Below are 20,017 nucleotides of genomic sequence, written 5' to 3'. Positions count from 1 at the left end.
CTCAGCAAAGGACCTGCACAACAACAGCACAAGGCTGGTAGAGGCATCTCAGCATCTCTCTTCCTGGCAGAAATTCCTGTATCAGCCAAGCTAGCAGAATCTGTCTGTTTGGGGAAGCAACGGATATGTCAAATATTCTGGCAAAGCCCAGGAGAAATGACAGTTCAATGATGTTGAAAAGAAAATTATCAGAGAGAGATTAGTTTGTCTGACAGTATGTCTTTATGCTCTCCGCTGAGGAAGAACAAGAGTCCTTTCATGCATATTGAATTTACTCCTGGTGTGAGTCAACCTCTGTCAGTAGGGCTGTAAGTGTTGCCGGTTTAGAAAAATGGGTGATCGCTGCTGCTGGCACCTGCCCCCTGCACACCTCGAAACACCAAAGCTTTCCAGCCACTGGTTCTGCTGCCAGCAATGCTCGTTTTACACCATGGTTTGGGGTATGGCATTCAGAACATCTCTTGCACTATCCATTAAAACATTTGCCCAAGGAGGCAGATGGGACAGCCAAATGGGGTCTGCAGGCCATGGAAAGCCCAGAGTCTGATTTTGGAGATGAAAAGAGATAAGGGAGAAAATGGTGCCTGTTAACAGGAGTGGTGGTCCCAACCCATTTCTCACATGACTTTGCAGGTGAACTACCCTGCACTGCTGGCTGCCTGGGGCCATCTCTCTCTGCAGGACACAACAAAACTTGACCATGTTTTGCCACAGCCATCCCTTACTGCTGTGGTGTTGCAGGTTGTGCAGAAGCAATAGTCCCTGAACAGATGCAGAATGATGTCACAATGTTCTACTAAGAATGTCTGCAGCAGATGTGTATCACACACTCACCATCCATTCTCCTCCCAAGTCTAAGACATCCCTGGGCTTGGATACAAAGTAATGCCCAGAAGTTTCAGGTCCTTTTGCTGGTATTTGTAAGATGCCAAACACAAATGACAGTGGTATGGATTTTGTCTCATGCTCCGGCTGTTCTGCACACCGTTATGGTAGCCCAAAGGTGGCAGCAACCCGACTGAGCTCATGGGTTGTTCCTTTCCTGGGAGCAGGCGGTGACACATGAAGCAGCAGGAATGGTGTGTCACTTCCCAGCTGTGTCAAAGCTGGGGACAAGGACAGAGTAGCTGAGGCACTGGTGTGTCCCAGTACGGCTGGACAGCAGGAGTGCCTCTTGGGAGGCTGCAGCAGCTGGCATCCCGAAGAACAATCCCACTGTACCCCTCTGCTGGCCTGCAGATCCTGGTGTTCGATGCACCAGCAACAGCTCCTATTTGCTCAGGCCAGTGAAGATCATTTCTTCCATCACAGGGTTTTCTTTTGCCAGCCTCTCTGTTGAGAGGGCAAACTGCATAGGCAGTAAAACTGAACAACTTAATGTGAGCCTGTCATTTATTTAAAGCATTGCCCAATTACTGATTTTCCCTTGCATAAATCTTGGTACCGCTGGAATGAGTTGAGCAAATCTTCCCACCCAAAGGATGAACCTGAAACTGTCGCAAGAGCAGCAATGAAAAGTTTGGCTAAAGTATAAGAAACCAAAGAAAGAGGGTCTGGCACCTGGCAGCTTCAATAACTGTAGATGCCCTTCAGCTTGTTTGACCCACTACATCAGTGCATGCTGACCTCACTGCTCACCACAAAATTGAGATGCATTCCTCAGCCCATGGCAGCATCACCTCAGTGAGACTAAAATAAAACCCACTGAAAGGTTTTATGTAATACCAAGGCTACAAGATCTCTAATGTAGTTTTCTTATTGTAGCAAGAGCCAAGTACAGCTTAAATTCATTAGCTAATGGCCTGTGACAATGAAGGACAAAGACAATTATTATGCACATTTCCTAGCTGATTGTTTCTGTGTGAAGAAAATGCAACAAATTATTGTTCTCCTATATTAATGTACCATAAAGGACTACTATCATATCTATTTCAAAAATTCCCCGTCCCTTTCAAAATGCAGACGAATGCCAGATAAATTTGATTTTTATAGATGAAAGCTTGGTGGAAAAGTCAAGATTTTATTAGGGCCATGGACAATCACATTACATTTTATATGATATGAGGACTTCACTACTGAATTAGGAAATTGATCTCAGGACATTTTTTTCTACTGAAGACCTACCAATTCCCCGGGTATCTCTCATGTATCTCAAACACTTACCCTTGGATATAATAGTCAGTCTTAATAGCTGCTTGTATTTATAGCAAAGTCAGAAAAGAAATACACCATAGAATAATAGAATCATTCAGGGTGGAAAAGACCTCCAAGATCATTGAGTTCAACCTTGGACCAATCACCGCTTCATCTACTAAACCATAGCACTGAGTGCCACGTCCACTCATTGGTTACTGTGTTCAATAAGGCACTTATCGCCTGGCCGTAAAAGGAGATCAGGTTGGTCAGGCAGGAGCTGCCTTTCCTAAAACCACCCTGGCTGTCCCTGATCCCCTGGTTGTCCTGTATATGCTGCGTGATCGCACTCCATGACCTTCCTGGGCACTGAGGTCAGGCTGACAGGCCTGGAGTTCCTCAGATTCTCCTTCCAGCCCTTCTTGTGGATGCATGTCCAACCTCCAGCATCTGGGATCTCCGTGGTCAGCCAGGACTGATGGTAAATGATGGAAAGTTGCTTGGTGAGCCCTTCCACCAGCTCCCTCAGTGCCCTCAGGTGAATCCCATTCTGCCCAATAGACTTGTGAGCATCTAAGTGGCACAGCAGGTCACTGCCTACCTTCTCCTACATTACAGGGGGTCTTTTCTGCTCCCTGTCCCTGTCTACCAGCTCAGGGGGCTGATTGTTCTAAGGATAACCAGTCTATCCTAATGTGGAAAGGGTAAATCATTTCACCACTTCCAGCAAAATGCATGGTAGATCACACTCCACACTCCTTGTGATTTTTTAATGCCAACAGGTAAAGAAAGCACTGAGGAGAGGATGTGTCACATCCATCTGCCAACTGCTGTAAATTCAGATGAAGCAGGACCCAGCCAGATCCCCCACAGTTTCAGGGCCCCATTCTGTACCCATGTGGAGCAGTTTGGCAGCTCTGACAAGACACTGCTGTCCTGCCCCATGTCAGAAAGGGAAGGACTGACCCCATCGTCCACCAGTGGCCATGGCTTCCTCTCATTTTCAGTGACAATTGGAGTTTTTCTGAAGCTGTGACTGTTTTCTCATCTCTTGCCCCTTTCCCAAAAGCTTCTGGATAAATATGTCAAAAGGCACTTCTCCCAGCATTCAAGTAAATGACCCACAACTTTAGTAACACCAAGCAAGCTTTGCAGAGGAGCACAAAAGGCCTGGGTTTAGGCACAGCATTCTCTGAAGTCACATATTCTGGTGACCGTCCACCCATTGTTCTCAGGGACCATGCGGGACTACTCGGAAGCCCACTTGGAGCAGCAACTCATCCTTCTTCCCTCTGCACTCACTCCCAGAGTGTCACTCAAGGTGTCCCATTACTCTGGAGTTAACAGGTCATTCACACAGGGCTTGACAAAACCGCAGACTTACTTATCCTCTACTGACAAGTGTGAGCAGAAAGCCTCCTTCAGCAAGGGCTTCATAATCCATCCTGAAATGAAAAAAGCTGAGGGGGAATTCTGGTGTCCCAGCATAGCCTGGGATCTGCCATTACAGCCGGTCCAAGGGCTTTGAGGTGTGCACCACAAGGCTTTACCCTCTTGTTTCCCCCCAGTTCCACAACGCCACCTTTGTAGGTTTTCTTTTTGCAGCTCACACTTGCAGTATAAGCCACTGAGGCTGTAATAAAATGCACAACATTAATGATATATATGGAGTGTTACAGATTATGAAATTCAATGTCATTTTTTTAGAAGTCATAAAAACATTATCTGATTCCCAGTAGCCCCCAGAGAGACTCGGGAATATGTTAATACACTAAAATGTCAAAATCATAAAGTGCCTGCTTTTGCACTATTTATTTTGCGTGGTGGTGAAGTAGTTATTACATGACATTTCATAAATACAGTGACTCAGAAATAATTAGTGTGCTGAATAACAAGCTTTCCACTCTAATACAGCACCATACATTTTAAACCCCCGATTTTCATGAGGCACTTGCACAGTCTAGCTTAAATACTACAAATAAAAGTGAACTCTGGCGGGGAGAAGAACAATGCTGCTGTGGGGTTTTGGTTTCTTTTCCTTTCAAGGGAGGGGTACTGATAGTCACGACAGCAGGGTTGAGGCAATGAGCAGCAGTAACTGTGTTTCCCAAAGGGCAGGGACAAAAGAGGCAGCATGTCTCACTGTTATGACACAAGGGAGAGGTTCCAAGAGAGTATCACATTAGCAAGATTAAAATTAACACAAATGCTGAACAAAATCCTTCCTTGAAGGAAGGAGATGATTTAAAATTGCTTGTAATTAATACAGGAGAAACAACACTGCACACAGCCTTGCTCTAGCCAAGAAGTCTTCCAAATTTTCACTGCTCAGCTTGTAATACTCCTACTTACTATTTTTTTTTTAAACACACAGTGGATTTTATTGCCTTTTTTAGATATTAATACGCAACCCAATTATAAATTGTGAGTTGCAGCACTGGATAATTTCCCTTCAAGAATGCTAAGCAGATTCTGCATTCTATCAGGCCATGTGACAGCACAGCAACTACCATCCTCTCTGACTTTTTTTTAGCAGCAATTCCTAAACACATGCTCAGCAGGAAAACTGGAGCAAGCCCCATCTTAGGACCTCCTTGTGATGCTGTTTTTTAACTTGCTGGTTGTTCTGCCTAAAAATAAAAGGAAAATTTAGGATTTAACTCATGTTCTCAGGAGTGGAGATTCAGATGAACAGTAGGAAATAACAGTACTATTTATTACATCTTGGAGGTACTTGCCTTGCTTTCTCTCACTGCTGTTGTGCTGGCACCACATCCAAAGCTTCTTCTTGAGGCCTGCCAGGTGAGAGGGCAAATTTTAGGTGCAAGATTAGAAAAAGGAAAGGGAAATAGAGAAGGCAGTGCGAACTTTGATTTCATGCAGATGCAATGCACCTCCCACAGCAGCACAGTCCCTGTGGTGCAGGAGACACTGACAGGTCACAGAAGGAGCTGAGTTGGAAGGGACCCACAGGGATCATCGAGTCCAACTCCCAGCCCTGCACAGCACCAAATCCAAGAGTACGCAGTTGCTGCAGGTTTTGGCTTCACTAAAGTTCCCTCTTCCCCTTTTTTGTTTTTCCTGGGATAAGGTATTTGCAATAAAACCACCCTCCCACTGAGTAAAGGTATAATTATGGATAGTTACTGATGCTGATCTATGTAACTAATGACAGTAGTTGGGCCAAGATGAAGCTTAAGGCAGCTGGCTGAGTCTCCACCAAGCCCAAGCAGCAAGAGCTGTTCCTGAATTTGAACACGAGCATGGAACCAATAAACAGACTACCCACAGGAGCAACTATGGCTGAGGATGCACATTAAGTGTCACTATTTATGCGTGCTTTACACCTCTTTTCTGCTAAAAATCCCTTCACCATGTGGAAAAATACTTCTCTGCATTGAAATGGAAAAAATGCTGAGGCCAGGCAGTACTTTCTATTGTTTCACCATAATCACAGGATTATGGTAAATCACAAGATTATTTGGGTGGGTATCAGAACTGGGTTTGGCTGAGGCAATCCAATGCATGGGGACCCTACACAGTAACACGAGCTCAGACATAAAACACCGAGCTGAGGCCAGAGCTGTGTATCTAATTGCCTTTGCCTAGAAACCGCAGTCAGCATTTGTAGTCCGTAACAGGGAGTTTCAAAACAGCCTCCAATGTTTGTGAAACCTACAGCTGAATCTGTGTGCTGCAGTGTCAGGGGAGCTGAGGACACTCCATGGTTTTTGCTGCTCTGCTGCTTTGTGGTTCCCAGCAAGATGTTGGCATGTCCTTTCCACACCGGCCTGCTCAGCTCCAGAGATCCTTTCCCTCTCAACACCTTCACATCACAATCAGTGGCTATTAAAAAGAACTTCTAAAAGTGTTTGCAGTTCTTCACAGCCTGCATTTGAAGATAAATTCACAGTATGGAAAAAAAATCCACCCAAGTATAAAACACCCAGATTAATTCATGGTCCTTGTTTGTTCTTTCTGTTTTATCCTTCACTCCCTCCATCATTCATCAGAGGGCCAAAGTGGTGCAAATGAACTTCTGAATGTGTGACAACACGATCCATCTGAGAAACCTAATTCAGAAGCAATGATTTTTCTTACTTTTCTTTTTTCTCTTCCTTCTCAGGGCCCAAGAATGTTCATGAGAGCTTGCTAAGGAACCATTTTGATTTGCCTGTTTGTGTAAAAATAATCCATGTTTCCTTGACTTGTTGAGAATACAACATGCCAGGAATAACTTGCATACTTTGGGAGGTCTTTCTGCTTGTGAAAGTCCAGCATGCTACTGGCTGTATGGAGAGGTCTAAAACATGTTTGTGGAACTTGTAAAAGGTCTTTCCAATGACTAATGCAGTCCATTTGTATGGACAGCTCATTAAATTAGCAGAAATGCTAAGTCTTACAAGAAGCAATTGCTTTCTTATGCAAAACATGAAATGTGCTCATCCGGAAAAGGAAATTTCACATCTCCTAGCTAATAGTGAAAAAACAGACCATCACAAACTCCTTCCAGACTCTTCTTATTTGGACACGCTCCACATCATTTTCCCAGGCAGCATTTTCCTGGCCAGCATAAGCCTCTGGGAGGTCCTACCTGCACTCACATCTCTGCAGTTCCAGTCCCAGCCAGGCCCAGGTAGTGAAGCAGAAGCAGGCTGAGGGTAACAGCATTTATCTTCACAATATGTGGCAATATGTGTCAAAGAAGAGTATCCTGGAGCCACGGTCTGAAGGGCTGCCATGTCCATAGGGTTGAAAGGGTTTTATGTAGCTGGTTTTTGTTTGTAGCATCTCCAGGTCGCAGTGTTGTAACTTTAATGGTTACATGTAGGGAGATGTTTCTTAAGATTTAGACTGCTCCCCTTGCTACCAGCTCTTTAAAGAGTTCTCTTACTGCTGCAGGAAAAGGCCAGGAAAGTTGGGCATATTGCAACATTTTTAATAGGGAATTTACCTTGTAGGCAGCCTGCTCTGCTGTGGTTAATCTCCCAGTGAATATCAGAAAATACGAGATGTTGGAGAAACACATGGAAGCCTTGTGATCCCATGTGTTGCACGGTCACTTTCGCTTACACCTGTTTTTCTCAGCAAAGCAATGACAGCTCTTGTTAAAATCATTTGTTGATGGACTGAGGGCAACCTGGGAGCTGCACAGGCCCCAGTGCTCACTCTGTGCCTGACCTTCCCCATGGAGCAGAAGCCTCTGCTGGTATTTCTGCCCAGGCATTTCTGTGGGCATGGAGGCAGAGATGGGCCCACAGGCAGAGATGGTGTTTGCAGTCACACCTATTTACGACTTCGTGCTGCATGAAAATGAGTTCTCCTCACTCGTCTAGTTTTCAGCTGAAAAGATCTTGAATTTGATTACATCTTAAGACACATCTGGTTGTAGCACTGCAGACTAGGTCCTTGAAAAACCACAAAGAAAAGGTGTTTGGGTTAAGAATACTCTTGTGATTAAAAAAAATATTGAAAGTCCTCAAGTGTTTGTTTAAAGAAAATAATTTTCATTAAAATGCTGGCACAGTGTCAAGCAATTTGATTTTAATTTTGAAGTGTTGAAAATGCCCTCAGATCATTTTTGCAGCACTCTAGAACCCCGACGTGATCATAGAAAGCAAGTCACTTAAGAAATCAACTGCAGAACTAAAATTCATTTCCTGTTTTCTAAGACAACAAAAAAGGGCCCAAGGCTCTTAAGTCTTTCTGACAAAGACCTTCTCGCAGGCAGTTTTCAACGAGGCAAGCGTGGTCTGCCTTTTTTCCCCCAAACAAAACAGAGTTTGCACATTCAGAAAGCTTCCAAGAACCACAAGAGTCATATGAATACAAATAATTTACTGGACTTTGGGACCAAGTACACTACTTCAAGCACTGCTCGGTTGGACCTGAAAGCAGTCTAAAGTCATTGCATTATTATGATTTTATAGATGCTCAGTGATGCATATTTTACAGCACTTGCATTCTGAGTTTCATCAAAGCAGCAGTTTGATCATTTCATATCAGGATTTGATCTGGACTTTAGGATTTAGATGAGACTTATGCACCAGCACTCAGTTTCTGTGTCCTCACCATCCCTGACTTCCTGGCTTCACTGAATCCTCCAAAGGTGTTCAAAATCAGAAAGTTTTGCTGGCTTGGGGTCAAAGTCTGACTTAGTTTTCACAAGAACCCACCTATCAGCTCAAATTCTCTCAAATTCAGGTCTAGGTTTCATAAAGCTTCAGTTCATTGAACTTGGCTGGAGTACAGCTCTTTCTTCAAAGAAACTAAGTGAAATTGTGTCTCCAACTCACCTCAGAGGGGTGGACAGCCCCCAGCCAGGCAGGTTTTTTCACCAAGGTTTTGCTACCAGCACCACTTGTGACAAGATGTGCCTCCATCCAGCACAGAGAGGTTGCAACTTGCTGCAAGCACAGGTGTTGCCTCATTTTGATTCAAGCAAAGCAGATTCCGTAAAACATTCTGCTAGGAAAGTTGGTTCCCATTTAGAAAGGAGAAAAAAAGATTGAAAAGAAAAATAAGAAAGGAAAAAAAAAAGACAAATATGCCTCTGAGCAGGCCTTTGAATGCTCTCCTTTGTTAACCAATGCAGTTAACAAGCCTGAATATGACAAAAAGCTTCTTGTCAAGAGCATCCCAAACAAAAACTTCAGCAGAACTTTACTATCTCATGGAGCCCTACAAGCCCCACAATTTTTTAATTTTATTTTTCCACAATTCTTTTTTTTTTTTTTTACTAGCCATTGTATGCCTTGGGTTCTTGATGCTTACCCTGGGATACCAAAAAGTGGCCTTTATTTTGTGGGAGAGTGTTTTTGACAAATTAGGCTGTTTTAGGTATCAATAAAAGGCACATAAAAATTTATATCCATAAAATGCCTATTTAGAAAAGGCAGTCAACAATTTTTATTTTTTAAATCTCATTACCATTCTCTAGATTTAGTGTCTACCCCATTTTTTCAGTTCTTCACAGTAGCTTTTGCTGGGTTAGCCATAATCCTCACATTATCAACATATGCTCGCTCTTCATCAGCATATTTACTTGGAGGCAGGTAAGAAATTAGAGATAAATTAGTTCACTGTTGAATCACTTGGCATAAATTATTCAGGGTGTTAATCCTGATGCATGTGGGCTGGGAAGAGGGAAGAGAGGACTGTTTTTTTGGGTTTGGTAGCTGTTCCTCTGCTGTGCTTTGCACATGTGGCAAGGCAAGGGCAATAAATCAGAACAAAGGAAATAAAGGACGAAGGCTTTAGGGACCATGTGTTCTGGAAGAAAAACCTGGCTTACCACTAAAGCAGCATTGCCTTATAATGGACGTTTAAAATTCAGATGCAGAAAGAGATGGACAAAATTATATAAATACAAGAGACTTGCAGGTCTGTGCAGCTTTCAAGCAGTACTGCAAGCCAGTCGATCTTGCCAGCCCATCCTGGGACAGGACAGGCAGATCCCATGCTCCACACCAGCAGGACTGCAGCAGGGGCGGCAGCACAGCTCATCCTAAGCAATACTGCAACACATTAAGTTCAGACAAAGCATTGAAGGCTTCAACCCAACCCAGGCAGCTGACACATTGTTTTCCAGAACCAGAGCTCTCTGCAGCTGCTGTTGACAGACCTATTGCAAGGTCTGCTAGGAGCTATCCATGTCAGCTAGGAACATGCTACTGTTGGAGTCACTTGCCATCCCTGGGATCCGTACAACCCTCACACTCCAGTGTCAGGGCAGCAGTTTCACACAGCCAGGGGGACTCTATTCCCAGCCTTGGGCAGGCAGAAACTGCTCAACAGAAGGAAGAACTACTTTGAAGCAGATTTACCAAGGTATTTAGGAGCATAGACAAGAGAGGTGCCCAGTGAGGTTTCCCAAGGCCTCCAAGTGGGTCAAACTCTTCAGACTCAATCCCTGAAATGGGAATTTTCCTCCTCTCTCCCTCCAATCTCCCAAAGAACTTAACGTATTTGGTTTGCATGGCAAGGTGCTGATAGGATGGGGGGCTGCAGGGGCGGCTTCTGTAGGAAGCTGCTGGAAGCTTCCCCCACCTCTGACAGGGCCAATGCCAGCCAGCTCCAAGACAGGCCTGCTGCTGGTCAAAGCTGGGACAATCAGGAATGATAGTAATGCCTCTGTGACAACACATTTGAGAAGGAAAGAAGAAAGGTCATTGGGCAGACATCATTGCAGCCAGAGAAGAGAGGAGGGAGAATATGTGAGAAGAACAGCTCTGCAGACACCAAGGTCAGTGGAGAAGGAGGGGAGGAGGTGTTCAAACCACCACACTTTTTAAAGGCCAGGAAATGCCTCTCTGCATGTTTGGGCACCTAAATGCCTCTGCAGAGAATTTTACATTTCATGGCCCTTCCCCTCCTCCTATGAGCTGCCCATGGGACTCCCAGCCAGGCTGGTGACCAAGGTCAGCACTGGACTGACCAGTGCTAAGGGCAGTAGAGCAATCTTGGCTGCTGGCAGGGCACAAGAAATCCCAAGAGGATGACAGGGCTCCTGTTTGTCTGTCCTGTGCCTATTAACTTCTGAGGGTAAATGGTCTCTATTTCACTTAGTGCAGTAGCTTTGCTGCCAGTCTTCTGCCCATACACTTTAGGCCAACTAGTCTAGCATTAAATATATCCTACATACACTTGTTGTGATATTAGTCTGCCTTTCCAAATTTTCCTGATTTCTTCATGCTTTATCCATTCCAAGCTTAAATAAAAGCAAAGCCCAGATTCCAAGAACCAAGTAAGGTGGAGGCTGTGAAAAGGAATAGAGAGGGAATAGAGCTATAAATGGAATTAGGGAAGCATGGCTTGGTGTGATTAATGAGCTTACATCTGTGACGGGTGCTTGCTATAAACAGCAGGTAGAGAAGTAAAGCCAGCAGCAGAAAGTGCTCAGGAGCAAGGGAGGTGGAGCCAGGTCTCCCTACACCAGCAGTGAGCTGCCTGGCTGCTCAGTGGGTGCTGGTGGGGACATGCACAGCTCCTCTTCAGTGGGGCTTGGGGTACATAAGAACACTGGGGAACAGCATGCATCCTTCCAGAAACCTGGGAGAAAAGAGGGATCAAAAAAAATAGGCAATTCCCTTACTAGCGGCAAAAGAGCAAAGTCCTGGCTAAAGGTGCAGCTATAAAGTGCCTGTGCTTTTACCCTCCTTCCCTGGGATTTTCCTCTAGCAGGGATATCCCTGGTGCCCACACTGTGGTTTGCAGCCGCCTGGCACACAGGGCAGCCCCAGTGGGGTAGAAAGAGAAGGACTTTGGAAAGGTTGAGGGACTAATGATCAGGGAAAATGCAGTGCAGGTTGGAGCAGCGGTCCTGCAGTATTCAACAGGACCCCAACATTGCCATTCCTAAGGATAAATGTGCAAATGAAGCATCTCAAATCCTCTTGCTGGTTTAAAAAGAGGAAAACACAAGCAAACAAAAAGTTTCAATGGAAAACAAAACCAAAATCCCAAACAAAAAGTTTTAATGGAAAACAAAACCAAAATCCCAAGCAACAAAAAAAATACCAACAACAACAAACACCAAACCCTGATGCTTTTTAATATTCATTGTAATGAAAACTGAAACTTCCTCTTTGTTCTCTGTTCCATGATCCATTGATCCACCCCTCTGAGGAAAGCTTGTGAGAAGCTTTCTTCTTCAAGTTGTGAGAAAATGGAGAATAGACAAAATTGAGATTCCAGAGGTGAATAATTATGGATCAATTCAATGCAGACTGAGGTTTTTTTATAAATAAACTGGCCAAGACTGAATTATTGCTAAAACAAAATATCAATTTTAAACAGTGAAAATAGAAGCTGTGTAAACCAAGCTACTCGGAGTCTTTAAAGAAAACTACTGGGTTACTCAGCATAGCAAGCTCAAGTCCAGCCCACTCCAGCTTGATTTTTCCCTTGTTTCAGTGCAGAAAAAGTTTCCAGTGCTTGTAGCAACCAACTCAGCTCACTTTGTTCCTGCTGGGCAGTTTTTGCAGCAGTGCAGAGCAGAGGCAATGGGGGTCAGGATCTGGCCCCCTACATGCACAGTTTTAAAGATTATCATTCAGCTGAAGCCACTGTGAGGAAGAAAAAATGCTAAGCCCAGAGCCTGAGTTATTTCTCTGACCCTGAATGTTATCAAACATAATATTTTATTTGGCTGGTTATAGAAAACATGTGGCAAAGCCTCCATTTTTGAGGAAGGTTTGCCCTGCGGCACAAAAAGGAAAGAAAAATAGCTGAACTTTATTCTGCCTGTCTCTGCAATGCGCATCCTTGCACCCACACAAGCTGCTCTCACCTGAATTTTAAGTTCTGGATACATATGATAACTCTATTTACTCTGCAGAAATACCAACAAGGTCTCAATCAAAGATTAACATCAGGATCTGCAGGGTAGGTGCAAACAGGAAAGCATCCCCATGAAGAGTTTATACTTCAAGAAAAATGGAAGGTTCAAGATGATCAGTTTTTTTAAAGGACATGAACAGTAGCAAGTTCAGGACAGATCTGAACAGCAAAACACATTCCCCAGTGTCCTACTGTCTTCAGCAGCAGCAAGAAAATTGTTCAGTGCTCAGGTATCTTAGACCTGAGTACAAGGCTGAGAGACCAGTGTACATGATCATTTTTGGGGGGAAAGGGCTTTGTATTTAAAGTTCCAGTTCCAATTCTGACCTAACATCAGGCCCCAAATATGGTCTTTCCCCTGTAATAAACCAACCAACCAACCCCAAGCAAACCCGACAAAAAAGGGACAATTACTCACTTACCCACTAGAAACCTCTCACTTGTCAGTGAACTCCACCAGCATTTGAAGGGGAGCCAAAGGGTGAGAGGCATTACAATGCACAAGAGGAGCACAACAAGAGCGTTGTTTGCTGTTTTCCCCATCCTGACAGCTGCTCCTGATGTACCCAACACTCTATTAAACCTTCCTTAAGCACCTTGTACAACGGGAGGGGTCCTTTTCCCAGCAGGGCTAGGAGGGCTTTAAGCTGCTAGCCAGCTGGAAGGGTGTGAGTTCACTGCAGCCACACGAGGGAAGGCTCAGGATCTCACCCTTCCCTCAGGAAGGCTGATGCTGTGCCAGCACACACAAAGGGTGCACACACATGTTCTCTGTACTGGCTCAGCTCCAGCGATGCTTATTTCCAGCTGAGGAGCTGTATCAAGCACAGCAGGAGATAAAATTTCCAGCCTTTCCATCTGTTCCTGTAGACAAAATGACATAATAAAGATATTTCGAAACATCTCCAAGCAGGTAGAGGGTTATGACGGCTGGGACAGTGATAGCCATTGCCCTACTTCCTTCATCAGGGGCAAAGCCTCTATTCCCTAAAGCCTCTCCTCAACTGAGCCACGACAGGACCTATAACTCACCTCCTCCTTTTCCCCTAGAGACTGACCAGCTGTGCCCCAAGCTCCCTTTGTCCATCAGTGAGGGATAAGCCCTCTGTTTGGGACACCTGTGCCCTGCAGTCAGCACAGCACATTCTCCGTGGGTTTGCTAATCAGGACACCACTAACGCCCCCTGAGCTGGGAGCCTGTGACTCAGCTGTGGGCTCGCTGCCACTCAGCAGCTGGCACTTGGCACAGGGGCTGTGTGACTCAGGCTGGCAGGAGCCTTTGGAGATGCCTTCCCCTGATTTATATCTGCAAGGGATCCTTTGTGTTCGGACCCTATTTTTGGCATGCCAGCCTCGCTGTAGAAATCTGGAGTTAATATACTCCACTTTCCGATCACAGCAGCTCTTCCAGGGTGCAGCTTTGCAGGGCTGGCAGTGCTTGCTCCCGCACCATTGGCCAGCACGGCTGCCGATGCCTTTTACCTTGGAAAAATCCTATGATTTCACACAGGGGCAACACCAGGGAAAGCCCAGGTTTGCAGTGCCTGGTAGTCTGCCTCCGTCTTGCTCCATCTCCTTATCCCTTTCGTTGTGGGGTTTGGAGCCCATGCTCTTGCAGACCTACCCCTAAGTGCAAGAAGGCTCTTGGCACCAGCAAGTTGGGCTCCCGCCGAGAAATCAGAAAATTTCAAAAAAGAGGAAAAAGAAAGACAAAAGATGGATGTGTGAGTTCATTTATGGAGCTGTATAAACAATGGGACCATCTCTACCCCTCTCCAGAACTGATGATATTTTACAGAGGGTAGAGGGACTCACACATGGCACTGCAGCCTTTCTTCTATGGCAGATTTGTGGCTTGCTGTGGGTTATCCGTCAAAAAGGGTGGAAGTAACTTTCACTTCTCAGCATTCCCACGGGACAGGTATGCTTCGGAGCTGGCTACATTCCAGCAGAGTGATTCACTTTCTTTAAGCCATATTTTTGGCTTCTATAAGCTGGATCGACATCAGTGGAGCTACACCAGTTTACATCAGCCCAAGCATACAGGTCCACATTTTCAGGGAAAGCTCAGTTCTGGAAGGTTTTGAGCAGCTCCTTGGTGCTGTAGGCTGGATGCCCCTGCAGACAATGAGCCTGGCCTGGGAGGATGTGGGAATGCTCTTTTGCTTTGTGTTACCCTGGAGGACAAATAAGGCAGTTCTCGTCACAGTGAATGACAATGGGAAAACAAGAGGAAACATCCAGCAAACAAAATAAAACACTTCAGGACTGAAACTGGGAGCTGGGGCTGGAAGAGAGCTGGAACAGGCTCCAGAGAGCCCCTGATGCACAGGGTCCAGCAGGATCGGGCCGTGACACTCACCACCCCCATGGGACAGGCACAGGGTGTCAACAGCTTTTCCTACCAAGAACTGAAGGGGTTAAAGCACTTCCATTCAGACACCCAGAGGAAAACGGGCAAACACAGGATGGCCGTGTGTTACTATAATTAACACTTCAGTGCTGATCCTGTGCAGTGCTGGGCACTCGAGATGAAGGGATGTGTTCAGCTCCCGCCCTGTTCACGCCAAACTAACCAAGGCTAAGCAGGGCTTACAGCCATCCTCTTTCTCCAGCCCTTTCTGGAGATTTGTTCCTCAGCAAATCCCTCTTCCAAAACCTGACAAAAATCTACACGTTAAGAAGCTTGGAAACCGGTGTGAGAATCAGGCAGAGCCAGAGAGCAAGGTTGTATGTTAAATACTGTGATTTTCTTCAGGAACATTCACCCAGGGATAGCAGCACTCTTTGCAAAACAGGGCTCAGCACAAGTAACCCCATCTTACACCAGGAGAACAGGAGCCATGGATATTAAAGGCTGCTGCTGTTACAATAAAACCAAGCCCTGCAAATACCACAGGCACCTTAAGAAAGATTTTGGGAGCATTTGGGCACCTTGGTTGAAATCTACCATCTGGGAGCTCCATATTCCCAATTCTGCTGCTGCCTAGCCCTGGAGGTGCCTGAACTTGCCCACTGCCTCCTGGTTTGACTCACAGCCTCCCTGAGCGGCTGTGAACCGGCTGCCAGGTGTGCTCAGAGCTGCTGCCATCCAAGCATCTCCCCTCCAGCTCTCAGGTGAGTGCTGCCGTGTCCCCATCCCCAGCAGGAACCAGCCTAGGAGCTGCAGGGGGGGCACACTGGGGCACAGCCTGCAGGAGATGAGCACCACAGCCCCCCAGGCAATGCCTTCTGCTGTAGCAGCACGGGAGGTCGGGCTCTCCCTGGGAACACCCCCGTGCTGCCCCATGCAGCTCCCATCCTCTCTGCTGCCCACGCTGTGGGGCACCAGGAGCTCCCCAACAGCCCTTCCACCCTCCCAGCCGTGAGCACAGCCAGCAAGAGCTGCATTTCCCCCCTTCACAGGGATGCCACGGCATCCTGGAAGATAGCAACTGCAGCAGTTGCCCAGCCTCTTCCTTACCCTGCAAAGATGCCAGGGTAATGCAGGCTGGGGTCGGCTCTGGTTTTTGTCGCTTTTTCAGTATAACCCACGCTTGAGGCAGAGCTTTGTTTGATAAATTGCACACCCATTTCTCCTCCTGTCCTGTTAACAGCTTGGTTTCAGACAAAGCACAGTAAGCGCCTGTGGTAAGTGACTGCTGAAGCCCAGCTCCCCCCACACTGTCAGCCTCTGCAGTTTTCCCAAACACAATCAACAACCTGGCCTAGGGCTTATCTACACACTTCCAAAATTCTTCATCTGACAACTAATGATGCATTAATCACTGTCAGACCACGATCTTTTGTTTCTGCTTCTCTGCAGGCGTCTGTCAGGATCACAAAGGATTCACATTGCACTAGCCTGGGTACAGAAGCTCAGCCCCTCTGCAGACACTCGTCGGTGTTTTGTGATCCCTTCAGGAACCACTTCACCTGTCCTTCCCCTCCTTCACTCACTACTTGTATTTCTAGCCCTGGATATCTGCTCTCTCTTGTGCAAGCACGGGTCCTTTTTCACAAGCAGCACTAGAAGAGAGGATCACCAAAATCCTTTTCTGCAGCATTGTTCCTGTTTGGGTACCCTGGTTCCCGATTCATTTAACAGTGCTGAGAAGGTGCCTATTCTCTCCTTCACATCTACTTTTATATGGTTCACCTCTAACCTTCCATCCACACAGCACTCTAGAGCATGCAGTATTCAGGAGTATGAGACATCCTGCTCAAAATTAAGTGACCCTCCTCGCAAAGCCTGTGGGATGATGACCAAACACCAAAGCAATCTCTGGGAGGCATCCAAGCTCCACCTCAGCAGACGAACCAGCTGCACCACTTCTTCGAATGAGCCCCAACAGACTGAAGTACACTCCCTCTTTTACATCTCAGGAGCCTGGGCCCAGCTGTCCACAGGAAGTGACACCCCCAGGAGATGGAGGGACATCAAGGGTTCGTCTCCACATGGAAGCTGTAAGGGTTTATGAATGCTGGTGCAGTGCAAAGAGCCTCTGGAGCTGGTACAGTTTGACACAGTGAAGCTGTTCCACACAGAGAGGCACAGCTGCTTCCAAAGGCAAAAGAAATTAAGCTATATAAAATGAATTTTTAAAATTATAGCTTTTCCTCAAATGCAAACTACTTCCATGAACAGGGGTGTTGGGCCTGCATGTCCTGAGCCTTCTCTGCAGCAGCAGCCAGGAAAGTCCATTCGACCACCCTTCACTGCTGAGCACTGCCTGAGGAAGGCTCTGCTCTCCCTTCTGTGAGAGTTTCTGTGCATGATTCAGCAGCCATCTACGAAAAACTATTTGGAAGATGAATGAGTTCACTATGACAGAGGGGAGGAACACAAGAGAGCATCTCTCTGGGTGCATGGGGGAAGTTTCAGCAGGTGTTTGGATCACACAGTGCTCTCTCCATTTCTCAAATATATCCCAGGTGCTGAAGTTGTTTCAGCTCTTGTTTTTGTCTCTATAGTAAAGGCCTGAGAAGCAGAAATAGACAAAAACAAGCAGAAAACAAAATCAAGTATTTGTACTTGAAAATTGTACTTGAAAAACTTGAAATTAGTACTTGGAAAAAGCAGTAGCTTTCTTCTAATAATCTTGGAGCGTGTAGGCTTTAGAGAAGGAAAATGCTTGGCACAGCCAGCACACCATCATTGTGCTGCCAGTGACAGCACCGATGGTGGAAGTGTAACCTGACACAAGAGTACCTTTTCCTGTTGGGAGATTTCACTTACAGCTCCTTCCCAGAGATAAATCTAAAGCAGGAAGGTTTCTTGCTCCCAAAACTGGAACTCTCTGAGTGTTACACTGCCAGAGATTTAAATGTTTTATTTATACTGGGCAATTCCCTCCTGTAAAGAAACTCCAGAAGTTCCTACAGCCCCAGCATTGCAATGGATCCCCATCTGCTGGAAGGTTGCTGGAATCAAATGTTGCTCCAGCCAGGGCTTCCTGGCCTGCTGTACTGCTCAGAAACCTCTGAGAACACGGCTGAGTCTTCTTAAAGCCTCACTTCTCATATATTTCTGAATCTTAATGGACTCGAGTGGTTCCAGCTGCCAGCTGACACTGCGGAAAGGACAGAGCCAGACCAACCCACACTTGTCCCTCCCCACCAGCAGGTCTATTTGTGGCCCTGCACAGTGCCAGAAATAAACTGCTTTCCTTGGAGAGACCCACAGCCGAGTGCTGGGCTCTCCACAGAGGGCACAGCAGCCTCAAAGATACTCATTTTAGCTCTGATTTCAAAGTGCTCACCAAGGGGTTTTTAGAAGGCTGGAGGTGCTCTTGATAGTCGTGGTGAGGTGGGAAGAGGAGGGAGGTAAAAATTAAATTTGGCTGCCCTCCTCATCCTTGGAAAGCAGTCCTTCAGGGTGTGCCTGCTCCCTCTCATCTCCTCTCATCTCGTCTCTTCTAGCTGGAAGATCCCAGCCTCACAAGTGCAGTGCTGAGTCTACTTTAAATGACTCATTAATGTTTGCACACAAACGCCAGATGCTTTCTTTTTAAATAAACAAACAAACAGAAACCTCAAATACCCTCTGAGAGATGGAACATTTTTTCCTACAGTGAAGGCCACAAGTGGTTGCTTGCACAGGACAGTGGAAGAAGGTCCCTCAAAATTCTACCTTTATAAGCATTTCTCCTCCCTTCCTCAGCCCTTCCCCTGCCACACAGGTGGGGACTTTGGGGAGGGATGGAGGTTGTTTCCTTCTACAGCACTCAGGAGGAGAGGATTTTGGAGGACAACAGCTGAACATAGCTGAATGGCTCAAGGGAAATTAATCCCTGTGGTTTCCCAGTCCTGGCAGTCCCCAACTTTGCTACAGTTCCCATGTTTTTTATACCATGAAAATGGCAGTGTTACATGAGAGATAAACAGTGGGTGCACCAAAATGGGCAATGACAGCGTTTGGAGGCAAAAAACTCAGATTCAAAATCGCAGGGAAGGTGATACCAGTGGGAATTGGTCTCTCTCTGTTTGCTCCAGGAGCTTTACACCCACGTGCCAGCTGTCAGGTGAAGGAAATGCCCACTGCTCCATGGACACACAGCATCCTTCTTGCGGGGATCTGTTCACACACACTGAACTAAACCCACATCAGCAATTGCCATAAAATTTTAAATAAAGAAAAGGGAAATGTATATTCCTTTTATGTCGTGTGCAAAGGCACCGGCTACTGAAGGCAAGAGGGATTCAGGTGAGCGCTCCATGAGATGTGACTGGAATATATTTCCTCTGAAGTGCTATAATCAGAGTAGTAATGTATTCCCTTTTTTTCCCCTAAGACCGGGAAATCACATTTTACTGCCTGCCACAAGACTGTCAGGATCAGCATTTCAAGTAGCAATTCAGCTTTTATCAACATTCAACAGCATTGTAAGTCAGGAATAATTAATGTTACATTAACATGGAGTTATCAGGAAAAGTAAGACTGTAAGCATTCAGCATCAGATCCATTTAGTATTTCCTGCAATAATGCCACCAGCACAAAGTATTTACCATAAATGTCAGCTTCAGGGGGATGTTCCAGAGCAGCCAGGAACAGCTCAGGTGTGCCACCCCTGTACCTGCCACCTCCCAGCTCTTCACAGCATCATCCTGGGAAGCTGCTTCATGTGTCTGTGTCAAAGCAAAAAGAAATATTTCTGTAAAAACCACAAACACTTTGCTATGGTATCTCCAAGATGAATATAGGGTTAAACTGTTTAGATAGACAGATAGATAGATCATACATACAGTCCATAGAGATATGAAAGATGAGAGTCATGGAATGGTAGATACAGAGCCATATTTTTGTATTTATGCAGACATATGTATGTGAAAGGATACATAAAATCATATTCATGCACCCACTCAGTGCAACAGGGAAATACCTTGTGGCTCTTACAGAAACTGTTTCTTGACTTTTCAGTGGACACATCAGACAGTGTAATGTGTACTGCACTTAACCACAGCAATATATATATGTATAAATACATAAATTGATATAAATTCAGTCCAATAACAGAGGAAGACAGCTAATTTTCTTAACATCTGGAAAGGATGTCTTTCAGGA

General features: G+C 45.7%; 1 long non-coding RNA gene across 1 annotated transcript; it reads right to left on the bottom strand.

Moving 5' to 3' along the window:
- Positions 1 to 600: 600 nt before the first annotated feature.
- On the bottom strand, positions 601 to 19,582 carry LOC116441511. The gene is made up of 3 exons (XR_004239098.1): positions 19,462 to 19,582; positions 4,855 to 4,928; positions 601 to 4,763 (listed from the first exon to the last, which is right to left on the bottom strand). It is a non-coding gene; the product is annotated as an uncharacterized LOC116441511 (long non-coding RNA).
- Between the last annotated feature and the right edge of the window lie 435 nt (positions 19,583 to 20,017).

Source organism: Corvus moneduloides, chromosome 3 (genome assembly GCF_009650955.1).
Source record: "Corvus moneduloides isolate bCorMon1 chromosome 3, bCorMon1.pri, whole genome shotgun sequence".
NCBI classification, from domain to species: domain Eukaryota; kingdom Metazoa; phylum Chordata; class Aves; order Passeriformes; family Corvidae; genus Corvus; species Corvus moneduloides.
The sequence above is the reverse complement of the archived record's forward strand: the minus strand, read 5'-3'. Positions and strand labels throughout refer to the sequence as shown.